At 39.9% G+C, this 27,536-nt stretch overlaps 1 protein-coding gene across 12 annotated transcripts in view; it reads right to left on the reverse strand.

Moving 5' to 3' along the window:
* LOC307181738 (uncharacterized protein) overlaps window positions 1–27,536 on the reverse strand; it is an 817,010-nt gene that overhangs the window by 692,261 nt on the left and 97,213 nt on the right. For 9 of the 12 annotated variants that reach the window (XR_013827019.1, XM_079912523.1, XM_079912526.1 and 6 more), the window contains exon 1: window positions 2,178–2,511. The exons of 1 other annotated variant lie outside the window; for it this stretch is intronic. The gene's annotated coding sequence lies outside the window, so the exon portion shown is untranslated. Of the gene's footprint in view, window positions 1–2,177; window positions 2,512–12,554; window positions 12,990–27,536 lie in introns of those variants that run through there. 2 more of the 12 variants (XM_079912524.1, XM_079912522.1) reach the window with 2 other exon arrangements.

A 27,536-nucleotide genomic window follows, 5' to 3' on the forward strand; every position in this document is an offset into this window, starting at 1 on the left:
TGAGGGGAGTGGGTCCTAGACTTCTTGGCTCACTACTCTTAGGGCCTAGGAACAGTGACATGTGACATCTCAGCATCAAAGTGAGGATAGGGTGGGCAATCTTCTGGAAAAAAGTAGATTAAGTAAGAACAATGATAAAGTGGAAGAAAGACATCTGCTAGAACCTGGCCCTCTGACTTCTATTTTGCGTCTAACCCAGTTCCCTACATAGGGGTAAAACAACTGGCTCAGACACTCCGCTCACTGGCCTCCTGTTTGTTCCAGGGACCATCCACTCACTATCTGAGCACCTACACCCCTTCCTTTCATTTTTCAGCAAACTAAATCTTCAGAAAAGGGGCCGTTTGTGAGTCCAACCCCTCCCGGCTTTCTGAGTCAGCAAAGTCTGCCAAAGTTCTTCAAGAGCAGACTCCCATTTTTACTTTTACCAGTGCTTTCCTGGTCATGCCACAAGACAAACGTGGTTATGGCAGGTGTCAGGGATAAGCAGGGTCTGCAGTCATTATTCCAGTCCAGACTACACAGCATGGTCATTTCCTCTAGTCATGCACACATCTTAAAGCCAAGGCTCTTCTTTATCTGTTGACCTTTCCTTTCCCATCAGCCTCTGACCATTACCACGCCTAGCCACACGTTTACAGAAGAGGGAAGCAGGAACCTCTTTTGTCTATTTGCTTTATCAAACTGCAGTCACAAAAAGTCCACTCAGAACAAAGATGTTCTCTGTATCCTTCGCCTGGCACATGGCTCTGGCACGAAAAAGTGTATTTAATGGTGAGATAGGAAGAAACAGAACTGAAAAGTGTAGCCCCCACATGAACACCTTGCCACTTCCCCTTCCAGCTCCTTCCCACAGCCTCCCTGTAACAATTGACAACATGTACAAAGGGGAAAAATTATTTCTGGGGCTAAACATTAAAACAAAGGCAGCCCAGAGCTAGTTAATTCTTCGAATGAGACAAACATAAATGGTGCATGGATGTGCAATAAGGTGTAAAAGAGGAAGTAAGATGCATTAGAACCAAGAGTGCATAATGTATTATCAACAGCTCTGTGGCTTTGATGGGTGAAGGCTTTTATACAGACGCTGTGTTGATAGGTATTTCAACCAGCAGTAAAAAACCATTCTTGACATTCATCTATAGGGAAAAATACTCATGTACTCTTGGCCGTAGGACCAATTAGTCTGTGAAAGCAGCAGGGAGGGGGGACAGAATATAAATGCAGGATGCATCCGCACTTGATTACTCTAATGAAATGTCCATTGATTCCTATAGATTAATGTGAGAAGAACAGCAGCTGCAGAGTGGCTAACACCTCTAGGTCAGCAGCTGTGTGGAGGGGTGGGGTGTGCGTGCGTGTATGAACACCACCACGAGTCTTATGCACGGAGAAGAGAGAAATCAGAAGAGAGGACTCGTGTGTGTGTGTGTGTGTGTGTGTGTGTGTTTGTGTCGGGGTGAGACTGATTATGCTGGACAGAATCAAGGAAAGGAAGAGTCTGGCTCCTTTAGTAATTGAGGACTGGCTGTGTACAGTAGTGGACAATAGGAATACTGCTCAGCCACTTGCAGGGGCCAGGACTGAGCGCTCCACTTCCCTTTCCTTTCCCCTCTCTCCACCCACATTTGACTTTGCTGTGAGGGGGACAGAGACCTCACAGGTCACCTAGTTTGGTTCAATTAATTTCATACAGGCTTTAGCCGCCCAGAGCAAATGTGGAGTGCACAGATGGCTCTCTGACTCTTCACTGGTGCCCATCCTCCCCCACTCCCACCCAAAGCTGACATTGACTTGCCCACGCTAGTACTGTGCCTTGGGGTCAATGTGCCAAACTAAGCGAAACACTTGCCAAACTTAAAAGATGTGCCCCAGCTCATGTAATTACTGTGGAACTATTCTCTCCCTCCTGGACCTGGCATCAACTTAAATTCTCCATCTCAAGAACAAGAATGTTTAAAGGATGTTCCCTTCACTGCCAAGGAAACAGCTCTCTTATTGCTACAAGGTCTTCCTTTAGAAAATGCTATCTACATAGCCCTGTAACAGAAGGCCTGGGATCTGCTCGGGTTTCACCTGAAGTCTTTCCTGGTAGCACAGACAAAATCATTCACATAAAAATTCCAGTTAGCTAGTATTACATTTGGTCCACCCAGTTCACAATAATTTCTACTTACAGAAAAGGAAGTGGCGGGAAATCTGGGAACCAGCAGAACCCCATGCATGCAAGCATCCAGTGGCTGCAGAGGTATGCTGAGAAAGAGCGAGTCCACCACTTCTGCCCCAGAAAGAACTCAGAGGTTCCCGTGGATGTTGGCAGCATGGTCTGCAGAAGCACAAAGACAGAAAAGCTAGCAAGAAGCAGCCAGGCCTGGAAATCTTTTCATACTCAGAAAAGAACTTCTGTTTCAGCAGGAGAATTCAGCACCCAACAAACACGAACCCCACCTGAGCTCAAAAAGAAAGGAAATGTCAGCCTCGGTGTTCAAATTCACTTCCCTCTTACTTCCTCTGAGGACCCTAATGGCTAATCAAAACATGCTGATCACTCCTAGTTCTGTTGCTCTGAATCACTGTTTGTTACAGGCCAGCTAGAAAGGGACCCTTCACTGGATAGTCAAGAAAATGGATAAGGATAGAATGCATTTTTAATGCTGCTAGTTAGGTACTTAGTATGGAGAAAGAACCCTGTGCACTTTTATTGCAAAATACGTTCAGCATCCATGTGTTTGCTCAGCTCATTATCATTAACCTGGTTTTAGATATGGTTAGAGACAGAACCCTGAACTAGAATTTTATGGACCGATATATAGATATAGATACAGATTAGATATAGATATAGATAGGTAGGTGCTAAAATTCTGTGTGTGTCAAATCATAGATAGATAGACAGACAGTTGCCTAATTTTAAATGTAATAGGCCAGATTCTCCTGATTGCTCTCCAGCTAAGACAAGGCTTTCCAGTTCTCCAACTCTCTTTCACCTGCCGGCACCATATGAATCTGTGATTGAAAGACTATCGGCCCAACACTCTTTTTTTATTGAGAAGCTGCAGAACTCTAACCAGTGGTTCAATAAATTGTATTACATCCCCTTCGCACTGAATGCCCTACACACTTTGGCTTTCCATGTGTAATTGCAAGCTGTTATTAGCCCTGAGCTGTGTCCGTTACTGGCCACACTCTTGCTGAGCGGTCAATTTTTTCCCCTGCCATTTCCTTTGCTCACACCATGCTGACCACGTTGGCCAGAGGCGGCCCAAGGTTTATAGTGCCGCATTGATTTTTCTTTTCTCTCAATACTGACAGAATCATAGATCCAAAGCAAATAAAGAAATGCATTCTGGGGTGATGAAATGTCTTTCATTCAGGCTGGATTGAATCAAAGCCCATCACAGAAATGTAGGGCTCCGAAATGCTAGGGAGGCTCATACCTCAAATTGTGGAAAAATAAATTTTATGTTTTCTCCACTTTCCTTGGGATTTGTAAATCACGGGGGACTTGGACAAGCCAGCCAGTAACCAACTTGGGCAACGGGGCCATTGTAAACCAAGAGCAGCTGTTACCATGTTTATTAATTGGGGCATTGCTTGTAATTCTGCTTGAAGGATAGTCATTTATTAGCTTAAGCAACACCCAGAGTCTTCCAAAGAACTGTTCTACTGTAAAAATATTGACTGAATCTCAGCCTTTGCTAAGAAATGCAAGATAGCAACTCACACAGACTAGTGGAATTCAAGCACACTGCCTATTACCAAGGGGCAGCAGTGACTGACTGCAATAAATTGAGGAAATCTTCACTCAAACAAATAACTCAAGTTGACACCTAGTGAAATGTAAATATGACCTTCACTAATTAATTTGGTGATATTCATACCTTGTTTATAGACATTAATCCAAGTTTGATCTTTGGCACACACAAGAGTACATGTTCACAGATACAGTGGGATATTCGATGGAAAAACTCTTGGAGTGGGAAGTCAGGATTTTCATCCTCACTCTTCCATTAACAATAAACCATAAGCCCCAAACACGTTACCATACCGCTCTGGCTTTGATTGTTCAGTGGGATGATATATGTGAAGTGTATGACACAGAGCCCAGCACATGTCATTTCTTTGTGCATTACGAATGGTTGAGCACTAACCTACTATGTTCAGGCACCCAGTTAGGCACTAAGGACACAGCAGGAATCAAATATCTGGTCCCTGCCTTTGTGGAGACTACAGCCTGGTGCACATCACACAAGTAGCAAATGCTCAAGATGACTGATATATTATGATTATTATTAGTTATAGTAGTATGGAAGGGTTGGGCTTTAGAAATGGAAGGGTTGGGCAGCATGAATTTAGGTCCTTTCCAGCTCTCAGACTCTTTAATCCATGATCAATAATAACTATCTGTGTGTGTATGTTTTATGTGTATCTGATTATATGTGTAATTAGTATGCAGTAGAGGTTTGCACTTAAGCAGATCTGTCTGCCAAACAGCTCATCTGTATCAAAGTTGGGGACCATTCAAAACTCATATGTATGTTTATTTGTTTTCAATTTAGTCTAATTCCAAAAAAATAATTTGAAATAGTGTATCGTTTTAAATGTATATTTAAGTCCCTTGGAATGCACAAAAAATAACTCACATTGTTTTTTGGCTGAAACATCAAATTCAGGTCCCCAAAACCTGAAAATATTACAAGTACATCCAATAAGTGTGACTTTTTATAGGTATACAAAGATACCAAGTAGTACAAGGGCATCTCTTGGATTTCTGATGATCTTAAAGACTAGACACCTCTCTAGCTCTATGATATTTAAGTTTCTGGAAAAGAGAAACCTTCTCTTATTTTTCATTCATCCCAAGTGCTTGACACATAATAGGTGCTTAACGAATGTCGGTTAACCAATTAGCACCCCAATCAGTCAGACAGACAGCTCTGCTCCAGGTCCTTCCATAAGCAATCTGCAAAGGCATCTGTTTTCCTCTGTGAATGACCATAGCTAAAAGCCAGGTAGTCATGACACATTTTGGTTTACAGTACCCAAGTGTATCTATAATTTGAAATTCAAAGGAACTTTGAAAGACATGATTGCAGAAACCTATGGGAGAGGAGTAACTCCATAAGTCAGAAATGCGTGGTATCTTCTCCCTGTACCAACTGGGAGTGGAGAAGGAAGGGAGACTTTTCTTGCTTCTCACTGATCCTCTGTCCCAAATCGTCCTCCAGGAAGGATGGCCTCTTCATCTTGTTTGCTTGACTTTTTTAAAATCTCAGAAGAATACTTCTTTCAATGTTTATTGACACTTAAGTTGGTTTTGAATGGCCCTTTCCATTTTTCTGCATTTGGGCAGCAGCAACAAGTCACCTTTTTGAACTTCTGTTTGACTTTCAGCATATGACATAATTCCAATGGCTTAGCCAGAAGTATAAGCTTAAATGGCAATACTTATAAAATGCTAATATGTATAAAATGCACTCCTGCTGCTTTTTAGAAAAGGGTCTAGTCAATTTGTAAAAGCCATTACTCACATAAGGAACATATGCCAGTTTATTCTTTTTTTTTTTTTTTAAAGAGTGTTGCCTGGATAATCCAGTGAACATAAGAGGAAAGTGAGTAAGCCATTAGGGGTCTGGAACTTCTTTTTTTTTCTTTGCGGTACACAGGCCTCTCACTGTCGCAGCCTCTCCCATTGCGGAGCACAGGCTCCGGACGCGCAGGCCCAGCGGCCATGGCTCACGGGCCCAGCCGCTCCGCAGCACGTGGGATCCTCCCGGATCAGGGCAGGAACCCGTGTCCCCTGCATCGGCAGGTGGGCTCCCAACCACTGCGCCACCAGGGAAGCCCTAGATTATTCTTAATTCCAGAGCCTACTAATCTTAGATTTACGTAAAATGGGTATTATAACTACTTGGCATGAAATATTTTGCTCAGTTCTACCTTTGCCCTGAGGAATTGCATTCAACAAGCATTTTCTAAGCATCCACAACATATCAGGTATAGGGTCTCTACCTTCCTGGAGATCCTTGTGAAAACAAATGCAAGCAAATAGTCAAGATTCAGCAGACAGGGGCCATGATAGAGGATGCACCTGATGCTAGAGAATGGGGCTAGAGGATGGTTTGCATTTCAGGTATGAGGCACAGGCCAGAAAATGCTTCGCAGACATTTCTGGGCTTAGTTTTGAAAGACGCAGAAGACTAAGGGCAAAGGAAGTTGAAGCCAAGAAAGCAGCATATGCAAAGTCTCCGGGAATCAAGGAAATTTGTTCCTAAATTTCCAGAGGGGCATTCTCTTGGATTCACTCCCTAGGTTATCCTTGAGCTATTCAGAGGAACATCCAAAAATGTTACAGTGCTGGGAGGAGGACTCTTGCAGGCCCAGGCAAAAGGGGCAGAGAGTGGAGGGGAGGGAGGAGAAAGGCCACACACCTTGTGTTTTCTCCCCAGCTCAACACAGCTTGCACGTGGGGTGTCACACACCCACGGGTCAGAATCTCAGGATTTTAAATCCCTATAAATTTTTCACATAGACTTAGCCTTGCTCAGCAGGCTCCTGGGATTTTGACCATGGCCTAATGGGATATCTGAAAAGACAAGGCCCACCAGTGACTGCTCATGCTGACTGCACTCAAGGTTGGCATGGCAAAGCTCAGCCTCTGCCTCATTGACTAGAGGTGGGAATGCGGTGGGAAATGAGGCAGAGGGAGAGCAAGTCAGCTCTGGTGAGGAGAGAAAGGCAGCCCCAGAGACAGCCTGAAGCCAAGAGGACAAAGAAAATCACCCTGAGAACTCACCCAGCCCTCTCCCAGGAGGCGGTCTGACAGTGCACGTTTATCATTCACTTTAATTCAAATCAATTCTGATTTGCAGGAACATCAGCTGTTTGAAGAGATAGGTGACTTTGCCAATACATTCTTGCTTATCTTTCTCGCTGACTAAATTAGTAAATTTAACAAAACAAAAAAAACTTCAGGGATTTGGTGAGGAAAAATGTTTGGGTGGAATCATTTGGGTTGATTGAAATATTCCTCGTGTGTGTAGGGCCACACACATACAGCATTTTCTGACTTCACAGGAAACTTCATGTCATTTAATGAACAAACTGTGCCAGGCATATTAGGTGCCAAAATGTGATACATTAAATGTGAATAAAATAATATTATTAATATTACTACAATGTAAATATTTTGGAGCAAGATCTAAATTTTTTAATTGTACAGCATTACTCTTGTACAGGTTACTTCTAGAAAACATCAGAGGTAAAAACTGCCCAGATGCTACCCAGCATCTGGAAGGGTAAACATACCCAGGTTTGGGTGGATTTTATATGAATCCTAAGCCTCGATTATCTCCTCAAGCTCTAAGGGGCTCTTTTAAGAAAAGAGCCTCTGATGCCTTCCTCTGGAATGGAGAATTCCACATACAGGTGAAAACAAGCTTTGAGAGACAGACCAGTGTGGAAATGATGTGTCCCCAACACCTAGAACAGTGCCTGGCACATCAGAGCTACTCAACAAATGTCTGTTGAATGAATAAGTGAGTGAGTGAATGAAAGAAAGAACAAAAGCCTTGTTTCTGGTAAACTCATACATCGCCAACATAGCACCCTGGACAGAGCCCTGCAAACCATGTGATGTTTCCTCTGCCTAGAACACTCTTTTCCCAGATTTCCACTTGGCTGGCTCCTCATCATTTAGGTTTCTGCCAATTGTCACCCCCTCAAAGTGGCCCTTCCTGACCATGGTATTTGGGGGAAATAAAATACCATCCCACTAGCAGTCACCAGCTATCTCATTCTCCTGTATTATTTTCTCTGGAGTAATTATTACTCTCATAAAATACATTAGCATAAGGTATTAGTTTTCTATGGCTGCTGTAACCACGGTCTTAAGTGACTTAAAACAACACAAATTTATTATCATATAATTCTGTAGTTCAGAAGTCTGACACAGGTCTCATTGGCTAAAATCAAGATGTCGTCAGAGCTGTGTTCCTTTCTGGGGACTCTAAGGGAGAATCTGTTTCCTCGCAATTTACAGCTTCTAGAGCTCAGCCACGGTTCCTTGGAGCATAGCCCCTTCCCCCAACTTAAAAGCCAGCAACATTGCAAGTCTCTGACCATTCTCCCAAAATCACATCTCCTGACCTCAACCGGGAAACATTTTCCACTTTTAAGAACTTCTGTGATGAAATTGGGCTCACCCGAATAATAGAGGATAATCTCCCCATATCAAGGTCCTTAATTTAATCACATTTGTAATGCCTCTGCTACGTAAGGCAACATATTCTCAGGTTCCTGGAATTAGGATGCAGACATCTTCAGAGGGCCATTATTCTGCCTACCACATGAGACATTCATTTATTTTTTTCTTGTTTGTTATCTGATTCCCAGAGGCTGTAAGCATCATGGTTGCCAGGACTTTATATTGTTTGCTACTGTATCTGCAGCACCTAGAACAGTGCCCTATACATGTTGGGTACTTAGTATATATTTATCAAATGAATGAATAAATGCATGTTCCCCTGTGTACGGAATAAGTTGTTTGTTCTGATCTTCTACTGCCCCACAGTTTTCATCCCGCTGTTAAGTATTTATGATCCACCTAAGTCATCCTTTATACACTTGTAATGCTGTAATTACTCAGAATTCTCCAACAGCTAAAATAGGACATGAGTGTTCTTGTTAATGTTTGAATATCTCACATCCACTATTCACTCTCAGTGAAAAAGCAATTGTAGAATTTACTGGAATCAAGCTTTATTAGTATACCCCTTCCTTTAGCAATTTCTTGCTACATGGACTGAAACTGGCTTAAGCAAAATTGCATGTACATTGTGAGAGATGGAAAGATTTACATCTGTATTTCCAATTAAGGACTTTATGCAGTTTGGTCCAAAGAGAGAAGGGTTAACAAATTGCAGTGCTTCCAACTCACTGATGGCAGCATAGTATCATATAAAGGATACCAGAGTCAAAAAGACTTCGGTTTGAGTCCTGGCTCCACCACCTTCTAATTGTATACATCTGGGCCATCTCTTTAATTACGAACCTCAGCATTCTCACCCACAAAAACAGGGGAACAGTACCTCTCAAAGTGCAGTTATCAGGGACTAGATGAGAAGACAGATGTCAAACACATGTATGGCACACATAGGGCACTGGGTAATTATCAGTTCCTTTACCCTCCTCAATGCTCTCACATACTAAAAGTTCAGAGGATGAGAGAAAGGAAGCTGAGAACAAGCAAAAAGGGGAATAACGACAACTGGGCAAAACTGAGGAATGAGAGACTGCTGGCAGAAGAAGTTGCTGTTTTAGGACTTCCCTGGTGGTGCAGTGTTTAAGAACCCTCCTGCCAATCCAGGGGACATGGGTTCGAGCCCTGGTCTGGGAAGATCTCACATGCCGTGGAGCAGCTGAGCCCATGCATCACAACTACTGAGCCTGCGCTCTAGAGCCCAAGCCCACGAGTCAGAACTACTGAAGCCCACATGCCTAGAGCCTGTGCTCCCCAACAAGAGAAGCCACCACAATGAGAGACCCATGCACCACAACGAAGAGTAGCCCCCACTCGCCACGTGCAGCAATGAAGACCCAACACAGCCAAAAATAAATAAATAAACTTAAAAAAAGAAGAGGTTGCTGTTTTAGATGGAAAAAAAAACTGGATATAAATATCCCAGGAAAACATTGGGGTTTTTTCTCAATGTAGCAGAGGAGGATAACTTTAGCCTGACATTCACGTCTTCCAACAGCTAATCTTCCCTAATTCCATTGAAACTGATGCACTTACAGAATTCTCTCTGCAAGAGAATTCAGGACAATTGTCCATCAGAATAAATGAAGCACTGAAATGATTCAACGTTTGTTGAAAGATTCATTGCATGACACTGCACATGGATTATTATTCCAGTCTGTCCAACAAGAAAATTAATATTTGGCAATAGAGAGTTGAAGCATCTGTCCTTTAAGCACATTATAAAGAGAAATATTAATTCATTTTTAAGATAAAAGAAAATTAAATGAACTATTGTTTGGGTGTGATTCCTTCCCTATCATTTGTGACATCTCTCCCATGCAGAATGTCCTAATTACAATGCCCTATCCCAATCTTATCCATCTTTCAAGGCCCAGTTCAAAATCTTCTAATAAGATTTTCCTGATCACCCCAGCCCTAGATGATCTTTTCATTCCCCAATTCTTTAGCACTGATAATCTCTACTACTGATTTCAAAACCAGGTTGATCATCACAATCCCCTGGTTAAGGATAGGCTAAATTATGCTACAGTAAAAAACGCTCCAACATCTCAATGGTTTAACACAACAAATGTTTATTTATTGTTGATGCAAAGCTCACTGCAGGTGTGGGTAAATTTCTAGTGTCATTTTGTTCCATGCAGTAACTCGAAGATCCAAGCTAATGAGGACTTTATCATCCTGTGTCTGAACTGTCTGGAATGTATGGCCCCCTTGACTGGCACAGCAGTGGAAGAGAATGCTAGAGTTTCTAATACTGGCAATTAAATGTTTTAACCCAGAAGCGATATTTGCAACTTCTACTGTCAACTCACTGGCCAGAATTAGTCATATGGTACAACCAAATGGAAGGAGCTGGGGAAGTGTAATCTTCTCAAGTGGCAAGAAGAAGAAGAAAATAGGATACAGATGAGTCTCTTTCACACCTAAAGTCCTTTTTAAAAATACAGAGTCCCAGGAATACATCACAGACTTATCCAATCCAAACCTCTGGGAGTGGGTCCCAAAAATCTCACTTTTAGACCCCATTTGAAGAATCTTTTACTCATACCACCCATTCTGACCTACCATTTATTTCCCAGTATTTTATCTTTTCATGCTTATATAAGCAAGGTCCTTGAAGACCTTTCATTTAATTCAGGAAATGTTTGTTATCGTGACAGAATCTGAACATTTGTCTGGCATTCAAAAAACATGGGTACTTGCCACATTTCTGCCACTGGGTAAGACACTGGTAAAAACTCTTCTATTTTTAATTAAGGTATAATTCACCATACGATTCATTTTTAAAGTGTACACTTTCATGTTTTTTAACATATTCACATTTGTATCTGTACATATTTAGTACTACAACCAACACTGCTATTTAATTCCAGAACATTCTCACCACCCCAAAATGAAACTCCATACCTATTAGTAGTCATTCCCAAGTCCCCACCTCTACCCCAGCCCCTGGTAATCACCAATCTATCTACTTTCTATCTCTATGGATTTGCCTATTCTGGATATTTCACATAAAATTGAATCATACAATGACTGGCCTTTTGTATCTATATTCATTCACATAGAATAATGTTGTCAAAGTTCATCCATGTTAAAGCATGTATCAGTAATTCTTTCCTTTTTATTGCTCAATATTATTCCATTGTATAGGTATACCACATTTTGTTTATCCATTCACCCACTGATGGTCATTTGGGTTGTTTCCACTTTTAGGCTATTATGTATAATGCTGCTATGAACATGCATTTACCAATTTTTTTGTAGTTACATATTCAATTATTTTGGGTATATGCCTAGAAGTGGAATTGCTGAGTCATATGGCAACTCTGTTTCACAGAATTTTGTTAAGTTTATTTATCTGTAAAATGTGGTGAATAGTCCCGTGAATTCCAGGAAGATGTTATGAGGATCAAACATAAAAGTATTTTATAAACACTAAAATACTAAAAAGCTCGAGGTATTATCATATTTCAAAAGCACTATGCACAACACCTTATACATAGTAGATGCTTTATAAAGATGTGTGTGCTGACTGATTTGTGTAATTAACAAATGAGGAAAAAAATAGATCATTAATCCTGGGTATTGTCCCAATCAAGCAGAAGAAAGTTACTCAGTGAATACCATAAGTCTTCATTTGATTTGTCTTCCTAAAGCAGTAAAAGTGAATAAATGTGTTCTTGAAATAAAATAAAATTTCCCTGATGTCTTTAAAGGGTTTCCATCTATTCTGGCAATCTATTTTTCCAGACAGGCTCTGGAATGAACTGCTTGTGCTTACAACAGTGGTGTCCACTAAGGATGTGCAGTATTTGGGAAACCTGCTCCACCTCAGCTCTTTTGAAGAGACTATGCCAAGTCTCATTTTTTTTTCAGGAGTTAAAAGTGGAATCACACTCCTCCCCAATAACTCTAAGGATGAAGCAGCATTTTTTTTTTTAATAAACTGCACATTGGCATCCATCACAGCTGACACATTGCTACCATTTCAACTGTGTGTTCATTCAGGTGTCCTGTCTAAATTGAGACTTTTAGGCACTAATAATAATTAACTACTTTCTTAGCAATGAAAAAAGTCTTAAATGCCTATTTACTTAATGGTCCCCTAGGGTGTCTTTGTTTTGAATAGGATAAAAAAAAAATCTTAGCTGCAAAATAAGCAGGTGATTCTAATCAATAAAGCCAGAGGACTATATTGATTACAAGAACTCCATTCTTTAGTCATTAACCCTGTGAATTCTCTACCAAAGCCAGGTAGGACTATTTCTACCCGTTAGAACATAGAAAGACTCACTGAGAAACTGGAATCTCATTTCACTTTCAGGTCTTCCACTTAGCCTACAGGGTCAGTTTAAAGGAGTCAATTCTACAGGCTGCACATGTGGGAAGATTACTTTCATGACTGTCTCTCAGAAGGGTTATGTTCAAAGATATTTGGGTTTTTTCCCCCATTGGTAGTGATGGATTTGATGACAAAGCATTAAGCCTTGCCTGGGAATTTCTTCTGCAGGGGCAGGAAGTTTCTTCTCCTCCTGATGATTGCCAACATTTCTGTATTTCAAAGAGAGTATAGAGATGAGACACAGCATTGATTTTATTAGTGACAAACAGTTAATGTGATCCATGGAATGTACAACAGGCTAAACCACGCTGGAACCCCTGACCTGACTTGTGCTGCAAAGTTTAGGTTCATTGGTATATGTTGTAAATGAGCTCAGTGTAGTTTCCAATCATTGCTTTTCTTTGGAGTCCCGTAGCACCTCATGACAACGGAGAACACATTGTAGAGATATCACACCAAAAATCAGGGGCTGTAGGTTCAAGTCCTGACTCTCCCACTAAACCAGCCAAGTTATTTCATCCTTCAGGGCCTGTTTGTTCATCTGTAAAATGATGGCTATGGAGTGCTTACGTTTCACCTGGGGATCTGGTTAAAATGCAGATTCTGGTTCAGTGGGTCTAAAGTAAGGCTCAAAATTGTACACAGGTAAAGCTGAAGCTGATGGCTCATGGACATACTTTGAGAAGCAGAGACCAAATGATACCTGAGGTTTCCTTATTCTAAGGAAATGGCTTATTTCCTATGGCTCTTATTTCCTATGGCTCTATGATCTGTGGGTTTCTGGTAGCATCAAGACATCTCTACCTTGTTTATGTAAATCCCTAGTTAAACTTCAGGCTCTGTAATGGCAGAATAATTGTTTCTTAAACTCTGCGTCTTTTCTGCATCCCATAGGTTGCACAGTGTTTGGCATACAATAGGTGCTCAGTAAATATTTGCTAATGAATGAATGAAAAAGGAGACCTGGTATTTTTGCTTATTCTAAGAACATTTCATTTAGATTCAGAGAGCTGGAAGGATGGTTTGAGATAATCCAGTCTAACACATTTTATCCAGAAGTCTTAAGACGCAAATTACTCAGGATTATGTGGCTAGTTATTCCAGAGAATATGAAAAAAAATAATTCCAGTTGAACTATAATATGTAAACCTATCTTGCTTCTACCCAGAAGAAGGTGACAGAATGTTTTACGGAGGAAATGAGGTTGGTAGGGAGCCATTTATGCTCTCAGTTCTCTCCTGGTTTTTTTTTTTTTTAAAGATCTTTATTGGAGTATAATTGCTTTACAATGGTGTGTTAGTTTCTGCTTTATAACAAAGTGAATCAACTATACACATATATATATATATCCCCATATCTCCTCCCTCTTGCGTCTCCCTCTCCCCCTCCCCCTATCCCACCCCTCTAGGTGGTCAAAAAGCACAGAGCTAATCTCCCTGTACTATGCAGCTACTTCCCACTAGCTACCTGTTTTACATTTGGTAGTGTATATATGTCCATGCTACTCTCTCACTTCGTCCCAGCTTACCCTTCCCCCTCACCGTGTCATCATGTTCATTCTCTACGTCTTCGTATTTATTTCTATACTGTCCCTAGGTTCTTCATAACCTTTTTTTTTTTAGATTCCATGTAAATGTGTTAACATACAGTATTTGTTTTTCTCTTTCTGACTTACTTCACTCTGTATGAAAGACTCTAGGTCCATCCACCTCACTACAAATAACTCAATTTCGTTTCTTTTTATGGCTGAGTAATATTCCATTGCATATATGTGCCACATTTTCTTTATCCATTCATTTGTCAATGGGCACTGAGGTTGCTTCCATGTACTGGCTATTATAAATAGAGCTGCAGTGAACATTGTGGTACATGACTCTTTTTGAATTATGGTTTTCTCAGGGTATATGCCCAGTAGTGGGATTGCTGGGTCATATGGTAGTTCTATTTTTAGTTTTTTAAGGAACCTCCATACTGTTCTCCATAGTGGCTGTATCAATTTACATTCCCTCCAACAGGTTCCCTCTTCACACCCTCTCCAGCATTTGTTGTTTGTAGATTTTTGATTATGGTCATTCTGACTGGTGTAAGGTGATACCTCATTGTAGTTCTGCTTTTCATTTCTCTAATGATCAGTGATGTTGAGCATTCTTTCATGTACTTGTTGGCAAACTGTATATCTTCTTTGGAGAAATGTCGACTTAGGTCTTCGGCCCGTTTTTGGATTGTGTTGCTTGTTTTTTGATATTAAGCTGCATAAGCTGCTTGTAAATTTTGGAGATTAATCCTTTGTCAGTTGTTTCATTTGCAAATATTTTCTCCCATTCTGAGGGTTGTCTTTTCATCTTGTTTATGGTTTCCTTTGCTGTGCAAAAGCTTTTAAGTTTCATTAGGTCCCATTTGTTTATTTTTGTTTTTATTTCCATTTCTTTAGGAGGTGGGTCAAAAAGGATCTTGCTGTGATTTATGTCATAGAGTGTTCTACCTATGTTTTCCTCTAGGAGTTTTATAGTGTCTGGCCTTACATTTAGTTCTTCAATCCATTTTGAGTTTATTTTTGTGGATGGTGTTCGGGAGTGTTCTAATTTCATTCTTTTACATGTGGCTGTCCAGTTTTCCCAGCACCATTTATTGAAGAAGCTGTCTTTTCTTCATTGTATATTCTTGCCTCCTTTTGCAAAAATAAGGTGACTATAGGTGTGTGGGTTTACCTCTGAGCTTTCTACCCTGTTCCATTGATCTATATTTGTTTTTGTGCCAGTACCATACTGTCTTGATTACAGTAGCTTTGTAGTATAGTCTGAAGTCAGGGAGCCTGATTCCTCCAGCTCTATTTTCTTTCTCAAGATTGCTTTGGCTATTCGAGGTCTTTTGTGTTTCCACACAAATTGTGAAATTTTTTCTTCTAGTTCTTTGAAAAATGCCATTAGTAGTTTGATAGGGATTGCATTGAATATGTAGATTGCTTTGGGTCGTATAGTCATTTTCACAATGTTGATTCTTCCAGTCCTAGAACATGGTATATCTCTCCATCTGTTTGTATCTTCTTTAATTTCTTTCATCAGTGTCTTATAGTTTTCTGCATACAGGTCTTTTGTCTCCTTAGTAGGTTTATTCCTAGGTATTTTATTCTTTCTGTTGCTATGGTAAATGGAAGTGTTTCCTTAATTTCTCTTTCAGATTTTTCATCACTAGTGTATAGGAACGCAAGAGATTTCTGTGCATTAAGTTTGTATCCTGCTACTTTACCAAATTCATTGATTAGCTCTAGTAGTTTTCTGGTAGCGTCTTTAGGATTCTCTATGTATAGTATCATGTCATCTGCAAACAGTGACCGCTTTACTTCTTCTTTTCCTATTTGGATTCCTTTTATTTCTTTTTCTTCTCTGATTGCTGTGGCTAAAACTTCCAAAATTGTGTTGAATAACTGTGGTTAAGAGTGGGCAACCTTGTCTTGTTCCTGGTCTTAGCAGAAATGGTTTCAGTTTTTCACAGTTGAGAACGATGTTGGCTGTGGGTTTGTCATATATGGCCTTTATGATGTTGAGGAAAGTTCCCTCTATGCCTACTTTCTGGAGGGATTTTATCATAAATGGTGTTGAATTTTGTTGAAAGCTTTTTCTGCATCTATTGAGATGATCATATGGTTTTTCTCCTTCAATTTGTTAGTGTGGTGTATCACATTGATTGATTTGTGTATAGTTAAGAATCCTTGCATTCCTGGGATAAACCCCACTTGATCATGGTGTATGATCCTTTTAATGTGCTGTTGGATTCTGTTTGCTAGTATTTTGTTGAGGATTTTTGCGTCTATGTTCATCAGTGATATTGGCCTGTAGTTTTCTTCCTTTGTGACATCTTTGTCTGGTTTTTGTGTCAGGGTGATGGTGGCCTCGTAGAATGAGTTTGGGAGTGTTCCTCCCTCTGCTATATTTTGGAAGAGTTTGAGAAGGATAGGTGTTAGCTCTTCTCTAAATGTTTGATAGAATTCGCCTGTGAAGCCATCTGGTCCTGGGCTGTAGTTTGTTGGAAGATTTTTAATCACATTCTCAATTTCAGTGCTTGTGACTCGTCTGTTTATATTTTCTATTTCTTCCTGGTTCAGTCTCAGAAGGTTGTGCTTTTCTAAGAATTTGTTCATTTCTTCCAGGTTGTCCATTTTATTGGCATATAGTTGCTTGTAGTAATCTCTCATGATCCTTTGTATTTCTGCAGTGTCAGTTGTTACTTCTCCTTTTTCATTTCTAATTCTATTGATTTGAGTCTTCTCCCCTTTTTTCTTGATAAGTCTGGCTAGTGATTTATCAATTTTGTTTCTATCTTCTCAAAGAAACAGCTTTAGCTTTAATGATCTTTGCTATTGTTTCCTTCATTTCTGTTTCATTTATTTGTGATCTGATGTTGATGATTTCTTTCCTTCTGCTAACTTTGGGGGTTTTCTGTTCTTCTTTCTCTAATTGCTTTAGGTGTAACGTTACATTGTTTACTTGAGATGTTTCTTGTTTCTTGAGGTAGGATTGTATTGCTATAAACTTCCCTCCTAGAACTGCTTTTGCTGCATCCCATAGGTTTTGGGTCATCGTGTTTTCATTGTCATTTGTTTCTAGGTATTTTTTGATTTCCTCTTTGATTTCTTCACTGATCTCTTGGTTATTAAGTAGTGTATTGTTTAGCCTCCATGTGTGTGTGTTGTTGTTTTTTTTACAGATTTTTTCCTGTAATTGACATCTAGTCTCATAGAGCTTCAGTGCTTTGTGACCACCTAGAGGGGTGGGATAGGGATGGTGGGAGGGAGATGCAAGAGGGAGGAGATATGGTGATATATGTATGTGTATAGCTGATTCACTTTGTTATAAAGCAGAAACTGACACACCATTGTAAAGCAATTATACTCCAAAAACATATGTAAAAAAAAAGAAAAAGAGAGAGCTTGAGGGAAGAGTCTAGAAAATATTTAGAAGCAAATTTGCAGAACAGTAAATTAGTTTCTGGAGATCACTAAATTGCCAGACTGTTACCATGTAGTCTCAGCAAACCAACAATCTTCCCATCCTTCAATCCTTTGTTTATCCCTTTTTACCTCAGGTTGATGGATGTGGTACTCATCTACTATTTGAAAAAGGATTTGCTAAATTATCACACTACCCTGTGCAAAAATTACAGCTACAGCTATAGTGAAAATTATAATAATTATGTTATTACCATTTAGCAAAATTTATAGAAGTATGGCTATTTACAGAGCAACTATTGAATGACAAAGACCCGAGTACTAGTAGAAAGGGTCTTCTAAACTAAAGATATAAAGAAGGAACCACAACAAGACAGGTAGGAGGGGCGAAGACATGGTACATCAGGATCCCCAGCATGGGAGCTTATATTAAGAAGAGCCATAAGTAAGGGTAGATCATAGATAGCTTGGTCTGCCCACAGAGAGAGGGTAGTTTTAAGAATTGGAGCATCATGCTTAGCTCTGAGCTCTCTGGAGAGAAATCTAGCGGAGCGGATAGAGGAGAAACAAGGCAAGAGGATGTGAGCTGAAATGGGAGTCTGCTGCAGAAACTCTGCTGAGAGATATGAGAACCTGAGTTCAGCTAATGCTAATTTGGATAGAAAAACAGAAATTTCACAAAGGATTTGAGGCTATGCCCTATGAAATTATAGCAACTTGATACAGTGTATGTGTGGGAAGGGTAAAAAAAATCCAGACCAGAAATAAAATATAAATAAGAGTAGGAAGCAAGACCAAGGATGGCGGGTGGATACCAACATGCAAGCCATAAGGATATACATAGGTGTTAGAGGTTGAATCTCAAGTTTTTCCCTGTGCATCCAGGAAACTAAAGGGAAATATAGGCATAGGTTATTTATTTATTTATGGCTGCATTGGGTCTTTGTTACTGCTGCATTGGGTCTCTGTTACTGCATGTGGGCTTTCTCTACTTGTGGCAAGAGGGGGCTACTCTTCATTGTGGTGTGTGGGCTTCTCATTGCAGTGGCTTCTCTTTTTGTGGAGCACAGGCTCTAGGCATGTAGGCTTCAGTAGTTGTGGCACACGGGATCAGTCGTTGTGGCATGCAGGCTCTAGAGGGCAGGCTCAGTAGTTGTGGCTCACGGGCTCAGTAATTGTGGCACATGGGCTTAGTTGCTCCATGGCATGTGGGATCTTCACGGACCAGGGCTCGAACCCATGTCCCCTGCATTGGTAGGTGGATTCTTAACCACTGCATCAGCAGGGAAGTCCAGCATAGTAATTCTTATTGTCCAAAGAGACCAAAACTGTAAGCCATCTGAAAACGGCTCTTTAAAAGAAAAAAAGCCTTGGGGACTCAGCCAAGAGTGGACAAGATAGCGGAGCAGGAAGACCCTGAGCTTACTTCCTCCAACAGACACAGCAAAATTACAGCTATTTACAGAGCAACTATTGAATGACAAAGACCTGAGTACTAGTAGAAAGGGTCTTCTAAACTAAAAATATAAAGAAGGAACCACAACAAGACAGGTAGGAGGGGCGAAGACGTGGTACATCAAGAACCATACCGCAGGGGGGCAACCCACAAATGGGAAGACAATTACAATTGCAGAGGTTCTCTCCAAGAAGTAAGGGGTCTGAGCCCCACATCAGGATCCCCAGCATGGGAGTCCTACACCAGGAAGATGAGTCTCCAGAACATTTGATTTGGAAGCTAGCAGGGCTTACTTTGGGGAGAACCAGAGTACTGTATGAAACAGAGATTTTACTCATAAAGGGCACACACAAAATCTCACCCACTCTGAGACCCAGGGTAGAAGCAGTAATTTGATAGGAGCCTGGATCAGACCAGCCTGCTGATTTTGGAGAGCCTCCCAGAGAGGCAAGAAGCAACTGGAGCTCACCCTGGGAACATAGACACCGGCTGCAGCCATTTGGGGAACAGTCTACCATAGGACACTGGTACTGGCAAGCATCATTTTTGGAATCCTCCCTCTAGTTTATTAGCACCAGGACCTAGCCCATCCACCAGCCTGTCAGCACCAGTACTGGGACACCTCAAGCCAAGCAGCAGGCCAGCTTCCTTGCGACCCCCTAAGCATTCAACTACCTGGAACCCAGCCTTGTCCACTAGAGGGACCAGAACCTGGCCCCACCTACAAAAGGGCCTACAAGTCTGGAATCCCCAGGGCCCTGCAGCCAGAGACTCTGTGACCTGGCTCTGCCCACCAGTGAGCCAGCACTAGTCCCAGGACTCCCTGGGCCCTGGCCTCACCCACCAAGAGGCCAACATGAGCTCCAAGACCCCCAGATCACCACAGCCAGACATCCCAGGACCTCACTCCACCCACCAATGAATGGACAACAGTCCTAGGACTCTCCTGGCCCCAGCCCCACCCACCAGCAGGCCAACACCAACTCTGGGACCCCCAGGGACCAGCACCTAGAGACCTCAGAACCCAACTCCACCCACTAGTGAGCCGGCACCAGTAGCGGAAGCCCCTGGGTCCCTGGCCCACCCACAAGCAGGCTTATACCAGCTCTAAGACACTGTGAGCCCCCCAGCCAGCGCCCCAGGATCTGACCCTACTCACCAGCAAACGAAAACCAGCTCTGGGACATAACCAGGCACCACAGCCAGCATGTCATGAACCAGCCCTGCCCACCAACAGGCCAGCCCCACAACCAACCACCCCAAACCCAGCTCTGACCATCAGTGGGCCAGCACTAGCACTGGGACTTCCTGGGGCTCCACAGCCAATGGTCTCATGACCCAGCCCCACCCACCTGTGGCTGGCTGCCTCCCCACAAAGAAGGGCCTAGCAACCAACAAGACTGGGGGCCAGCTTTGCCTACCAGTCTGCCAAGAGTAGTCCCCTACTCCACAGAAAGGCTCAGGAAGTCTACATAGGAGGTACCCTTGGCCATATTGCTCTGGTGACCAGAGGGAGTGTGCTGCTGGGATGCATAGGATGTTTCCTACATAAGGCCACTACTGCAGATCCAGAAATGTAACCAACCTACCAAATACACAGAAATAAAAACAATGAATTAGGCAAAACGATGTGACAGAGGAATATGTTCCAAATGAAGAAACAAGATAAAACCCCAGAAGAAGAACTAACTGAAATGGAAATAAAGAGTTCAATGTAATAGTCATAAAGATGCTGAAAGAACTCAGGAGAAGAATGTACAAACACAGTGAGAACTTTAACAAAGAGTTACAAAATATAAAGACTAAAATCATATTAAGCATATTTTCTGACCACAGTGCTAAGATACTAGAAATCAACCACCAGAAAAAACTGCAAAAAACACAAACATGTAGAGGCTAAACAATATGCTACTAAACAACGAACAGTTCACTGAAGAAATCAAAGAGGAAATCATATGTGGAGAAAATGAAAACAGAAACACAACAATCCAAAAATCTATGAGATGCTGCAAAAGCAGTTCTAAGAGAGAAGTTTATAGCAATAAAAACTTACCTCAGGAAATAAGAAAATCTCATATAAACAACCTAACCTTTCACCTAAAGGAATTAGAAATGGAAGAACAAACAAAATCCCAAGTTAGTAGAAGGAAAGAAATCATAAAAATCAGAGCAGAAATAAATGAAATGGAAACTAAAAAACAATAGAAAAGATCAGTGAAGATTAGCGCTGGTTCTTTGAAAAGATAAAAAAATTGTTAAAGCTTTAGCCAGATTCATCAAGAAAAAGAGAGGGCCAAATCAATAAAATCAGAAATGAAAAAAAGAAGTTACAACTGACACCATACATGGATCATAAGATATTACTATGAACAATGATACACCAATAAAATGGACAACTTAGAAGAAATGGACAAATTCCTAGAAATGTACAATATCCCAAGATTGAATCAGAAAGAAATGAAAATATGCACAAACCAATTACCAATAACAAAATTGAATCCGTAGTTTTTTAAAAAGAATTCCAACAAACAAACAAATATCTAGGACCAGATGGCTTCACAGGTAAATTCTGTCAAACATTTAGAGAAGAGTTAACACCTATCCTTCTCAAACTATTCCAAAAAATTAAAAAGGAAGGAATGCTTTCTAATTTATTCTATAAGACCAGCATCATCCTGATGTCAAAGACAGACAAATACACCACAAAATAAAATAAAATAAAATTACAGGCCAATATCACTGATGAACATGAATGCAAAAATTCTCACCAAAATATTAGCAAACTGAATTTGACAATACATTAAAAAGATCATGCACCATGATCAAGTGAGATTTATCTCAGGGATGCAAGGATGGTTCAATATCTGTAAATCAATCAATGTGATACAACATATTAACAAATTAAAGAATAAAAATCCTACAATTATCTCAGTAGTTGCAGAAAAGGATTTTGACAAAATTTAACATCCATTTATGATAAAAACTCAACAAAATGGGTATAGAGGGAACATACCTCAACATAATAAAGGTCATATATGATAAGCCCACAGCTAACATCATACTCAATGGTAAAAACTGAAAGCATTTCCTCTAAGATCAGGAACAAGACAGGGATGTGCACTCTTGCCACTTTTATTCAACATAGTATTGGAATTCCTAGCTACAGTTGAGCAAAAAAAGAAAGAGAAGGAAACCAAACTGGAAAGGAAGAAATAAAACTGTCACTGTTTGCAGATAACAATATACTATACAAAGAAAATCCTAAAGACACCACCAAAAAACTACTAGATCTCATCAGTGTATTTAGTAAAGTTTCAGGATACAAAATTAATATACAGAAATCTGATGCATTTCTATACACTAATAACAAAGTATCAAGACAAGAAATTATGAAAAAAATCCCATTTACAACCCCATCAAAAAGAATAAAATACCTGGGAATAAATCTAACTAAGGAGGTAAAAGACTCACACTCAGAAAACTATAAGACACTGATGAAAAAATGTGAAGATGATACAAACAGAGAGAAAGATATTCCATGCTCATGGATTAAAAAAACTAATATAGTTACAATGACCATACTACCCAAGGCAATCTACAGATTCAAGGCAATCCCTATCACAATACCAATGGCATTTTTCACAGAACTATAACTAATCATTCTAAAATTTGTATGAAAACACAAAAGACACCAAATAGTCAAAACAATCTTGAAAAAGAAGAACAAAGCTGGGGATATCATGCTCCCTGATTTTAAACTATACTACAAAGTTATACTTATCAAAACAGTATGGTATTGGTACAAAAACAGACATATAGATCAATGGAACAGAATAGAAAGCCCAGAAATGAACCCACACTTATATGGACAATTAATCTATAACAAAGGAGGCAGGTATATATAATGGGGAAAAGACAGCCTCTTCAATTTATGGCGCTGGGATAACTGGATAGCTACATGCAAAAGAATCTAACAGGACTACTTTCTCTCACCATGCACAAAACAAATTTAAAATGGATTAAAGACTTAAATGTAAGACCTGAACCATAATACTTCTAGAAAAAACATAGGCAGTATGCCCTTTGACATCAGTCTTAGAAATATTTTTTTGGATATGTCTCTTTAGACAAGGGAAACAAAAGCAAAAATAAACAAGCAGGACTACATCAAGCTAAAAATCTTTGCAGAGCAAAGGAAACTATCAACAAAATGAAAAGGCCACCTACTGAATGGGAGAAGATATTTACAAATAATATACCCAATAAGGAATTAATATCAAAAATATACAAAGAACCCATACAAAACTCAACATCAAAAAACAAACTGATTTTAAAAATGGGCAGAGGATCTGAATAAACATTTCTCCAAAGAAGACATACAGATGGCCAACAGGCATATGAAAAGATATTCAGCATCACTAATCATCAGGGAAATTCAAATCAAAACCACAATGAGATATCACCTCACACCTGTCAGAATGGCTATTATCAAAAACACAACAAATAACAAGTGTTGGTAAGGATGTGGACAAAAGGGAACCCATGTGCACTGCTGGTGGGAATGTAAATCGATGCAGCCACTATGGAAAACAGCAAGAAAATTCTTCAAAAAATTAAAAATAGAACTACTGTATGATCCAGCAATCTCACTCCTGGTATTTATCTGAAGAAACCAAAAACACTAATTCAGAAAGATATATGCACCCCTATGTTCACTGCAGCATTATTTACAATAGTCAAGATATGGAAGCAACCTAAGTATCCATCAACAGATGGATTGATAAAGATACAGTATATGTTATAGACACACAATGGAATATTACTCAGCCAAAACACAGAATGAAATCTTGCCATTTGTGACAACATGGATGAAACTAGAGGGTATTATGCTAAGTGAAATAAGTAAGACAGAGAGACAAATACTGTATGATTTCATTTACATGTGGAATCTAAAAAATGAAACAAATGAACAAACATAACCAAACAGAAACAGAGTCATAGATATGACAACAGGTGGTTGTCAGAAGGGAGGGGGTGGGATAGAGGAGAGAATTAGGTGAGGGAGAATAAGAGATACAAACTTCCAATTGCAAAATAAATGAGACACAGGTATAAAATGTACAGTGTGAGGAATATAGTTAATAATTATGTAATGTAATATCTTTGTATGATGACCGATGGTAATTATACATAGTGATGATCATTTTGAAATGTATAGAAATATCAACTCACTATGCTGTGTAACAGGAACTAACACAGTGTTGTAGGTCAATTATACTTCAAAAACAAAAAACTCATAGAAAAAGAATGCAGATTTGTGGTTACCAGATGCAGGGGTTGGGGGAAGGGGGAACTGGATGAAGACAGTCAAAAGGTACAAACTTCCAGTTATAAGGTAAATGAGTACTAGGGATGTAATGTACAACATGATAAATATAATTAGTGCTGCTGTATGTTATATAAGAAAGTTGCTCAGAGAGTATATCCTAAGAGTTCTCATCATAAGAAGACATTTTTCTCCATTTCTTTATTTTCGTATCTATGTGAGCTGATGGATGTTCACTAAACTTATTGTGGTAATAAAAAAAAAGTCTTTCTCAAACAACACACTCCGTAAGAAGAGAAATTCTTTTCACATGAGATTTCATACAGAAGGCACTGGAGAATGTAGTCACAACGTTCTCAGCAGCATCTATAGGAATGACTTTAAGCAGGACATTTTAGGTAGCAGGCCTCAGTGAAATAAATATATATAAGCATAGAGATTTTGTCAAGGCAACTGCACGCCAACAGTTAAGATGGAAAAGAGAATCTGATTGACTCATCTCAGAGATCTTAACCAAGTGGCTGCCATTTCTTGATTATAGTTTCTGCTCAAACTCCTGACAATTAATCTGAGTAATTTTTTCTTATTTTTGTTGTGGTTGTTCTCTAATCACTTGACAATGGGCCATTAAGACAGCCCCAGTGGCTCTCACGATTGGTCCATTTCCAGAGGGTAGTTACTTATCTTAGTTTTAAACAGGGATTGGCCTTGTTTAAACCAACACAAGAATGTATGTCAGCTCTTTTTCGAAGCATCTGAATTTAGAAAAGCAGATGTATTTTTTGTTTTTAGAAAAGTAGATGTGATGCCCAGGTCCCTTTTATGTCAAGACTGCCTTGGCTTTGTTTTCTTGGGGGTCTTCAGAAAAGTTATCTTTTAAATTCCTGATAGGAATATTAATTTATCACTGATACTTTTCATCATTCTCTACATAATTGAAGAAGGAGGAGGGAGGAGGAGAAAGAGGCGAAAGAAAAGAAAAGGAAAAAGAGGCAAGAAATAAGGAAGAGGAGAAGGAAAGAGGAGAAAGACTAGAATGAGATAAATGTTTCCAAAGTATTTCAAAGGCAAAGAACCAAGGAAAATAAGGACACCTTCAAAGCAAGAGTATGGACAGGCTATTTTCACCAAGGAAAGTTGCTTTGCCAAGCTTTCCCGAAAAGGAGAGAATGGACATCTTTAAAGGAAATCAGCCAGAAATGTAATACTACTGATTTTTGTGATTTGACCAGTTTCAGCTTACAGATGTGGTTACCCACATGACCATTTTATCCCTCATCCTGACTCATCTGTCTGCCACGCTCAATGTGAAATACTGCCTGGGCCTGATGCTACTGGTCCTTCTGTGAATGGTGGCATCTTATAAACACCATCAAATAACAAATCAATTCATAAAACTGGTGTCCCAGATCTCCCAATCAACCTCACTCACAAACCCAAATAAGTTAATGTGAAAACTCTTTTTTAATTCCTGTATGCCACTGAGAATGCCTTCTTTCCCTAATACTTATATGGCTCCCTAATGAGTATCAGAGTTCATTTATCCAGGTAATAATAGATATTAAACAAGGAGGAAAGATTATCTCTGATGGAACCACAGGAATGTGAGCTCGGTGAGGGCAAAGATTTTACCTGTTTTGCTAACTGCTCAGTGCCTAGAACAATGTCTGGTACTCCACAGGCCTTCACTAAATACATGTTGAATGAATGAACAAATGCTGGCAATGAGAACACAATGCCTGACTTTGGAGGGTGGTGCTTCTATGAAAACATACATGCATGTTTATAGGAGTGTTTCTAGTACCACGGAATGTTAGAATTGGGAAAGAATTTAGAGGTCTTCTAATCTAGCCTGAGATTTAGGAAATACTAATAATGATGACAGTAGTAATAGTAGCAGTAGTAGTACTAGTAGTAGTAGTAGTAAATATTTGGTGAGTACAGCAAAGTTAAGCGACTTTCTGGAAGTCACAGAGTGAATCTGAACAAAGACAAAGCCCTACCCCTGCCTCCTGATTCCCAAATCATGTCTTCTTCACTTCCCCCACAGTCCCCAGACAATTAACACATACACGTCCGTGTCCCTAACTTGACCAACATGCTCACGAAGCTGAATGGTCTCAGAAGGAAATGGGCAGGAAGTTCAATTTTGATTCTGGACCCTGTGCGTCATAGAGAGGAGGGCTAGAAAAATCCATGGGAAAAGGGATGAGGATGAAAAAAGTTGCCCCTGAGACATACCGTCAGCCATCCATATCCATGGCTTCTGCAACCGGGGATTCAACCAACTCATTTTCCACTGGAAAATATTCAGGAAAGAAGATTCCAGAAAGTTCCAAAAAGGAAAACTTGAATTTGCCATGCACTGGCAACTATTTACATAGCATTTACATTGTATTTACAACACACTTACATTGTATTAGGTATTACACCAAATCTAGAGATGATTTAAAGTATACAGGAGGATGTGCATAATCATATGCAAATACTTCAACATTTTATAAAAGGAACTTGAGCATCCTCAGATTTTGGTATCTGCAGGGGAAGGAGGGTGGGGGAGGGGGGACGGTCCTGGAACCAATCCCTCATGGATATCAAGAAATGACTGTATAAACACACCCCACCCTGCACCCTGAAAGGCCTGGAATAATAACCCCATAGCTTGTTCAGCACGGTAACATTTTTACAGTACTTTTGCAGCCATTCTTCATTGAATGCCACTAACTAGCATCCTGCTGGCCAAATCTACTCCACAGACATGCTTTATGTTGGTCCAAAATTGATAAACCAATCCCTATTAGGGACTTCTGTTCATTCCTTAAAAACAGGCTGCAAACTGAAAAGCCATTAAATTTAAAACTTTTTTCCACTCATTTCAATGGAAAAATTGTAATGTATTCCGTCCCAAATCAATATACCCAAACTATTTTCTCAGGTTAAAAAAAAAAAAAGGTATAGCAATTGAACAATGAAAACTATATAGGAAATAAACAATTTAAACGTGAATAAATACAGTTTGCACATAAAATATAATGTGAATGTGATGAAGGTTTATTGTGCTCATTTTTCCCCTTCTTTCTGCATCATTTTCTTCATCAATTTATCAACCTTTTGGGGGCGCATGGTTATCTTGCACTCAAACTGCACTTGAAAATAAAGTTGTAACACAGAAAAACACCCTCTGGGCAAAATAAAGCTAAATAAGAG

This window comes from Stenella coeruleoalba, assembly GCF_951394435.1.
Source record: "Stenella coeruleoalba genome assembly, chromosome: 2".
In the NCBI taxonomy this organism is placed as follows: domain Eukaryota; kingdom Metazoa; phylum Chordata; class Mammalia; order Artiodactyla; family Delphinidae; genus Stenella; species Stenella coeruleoalba.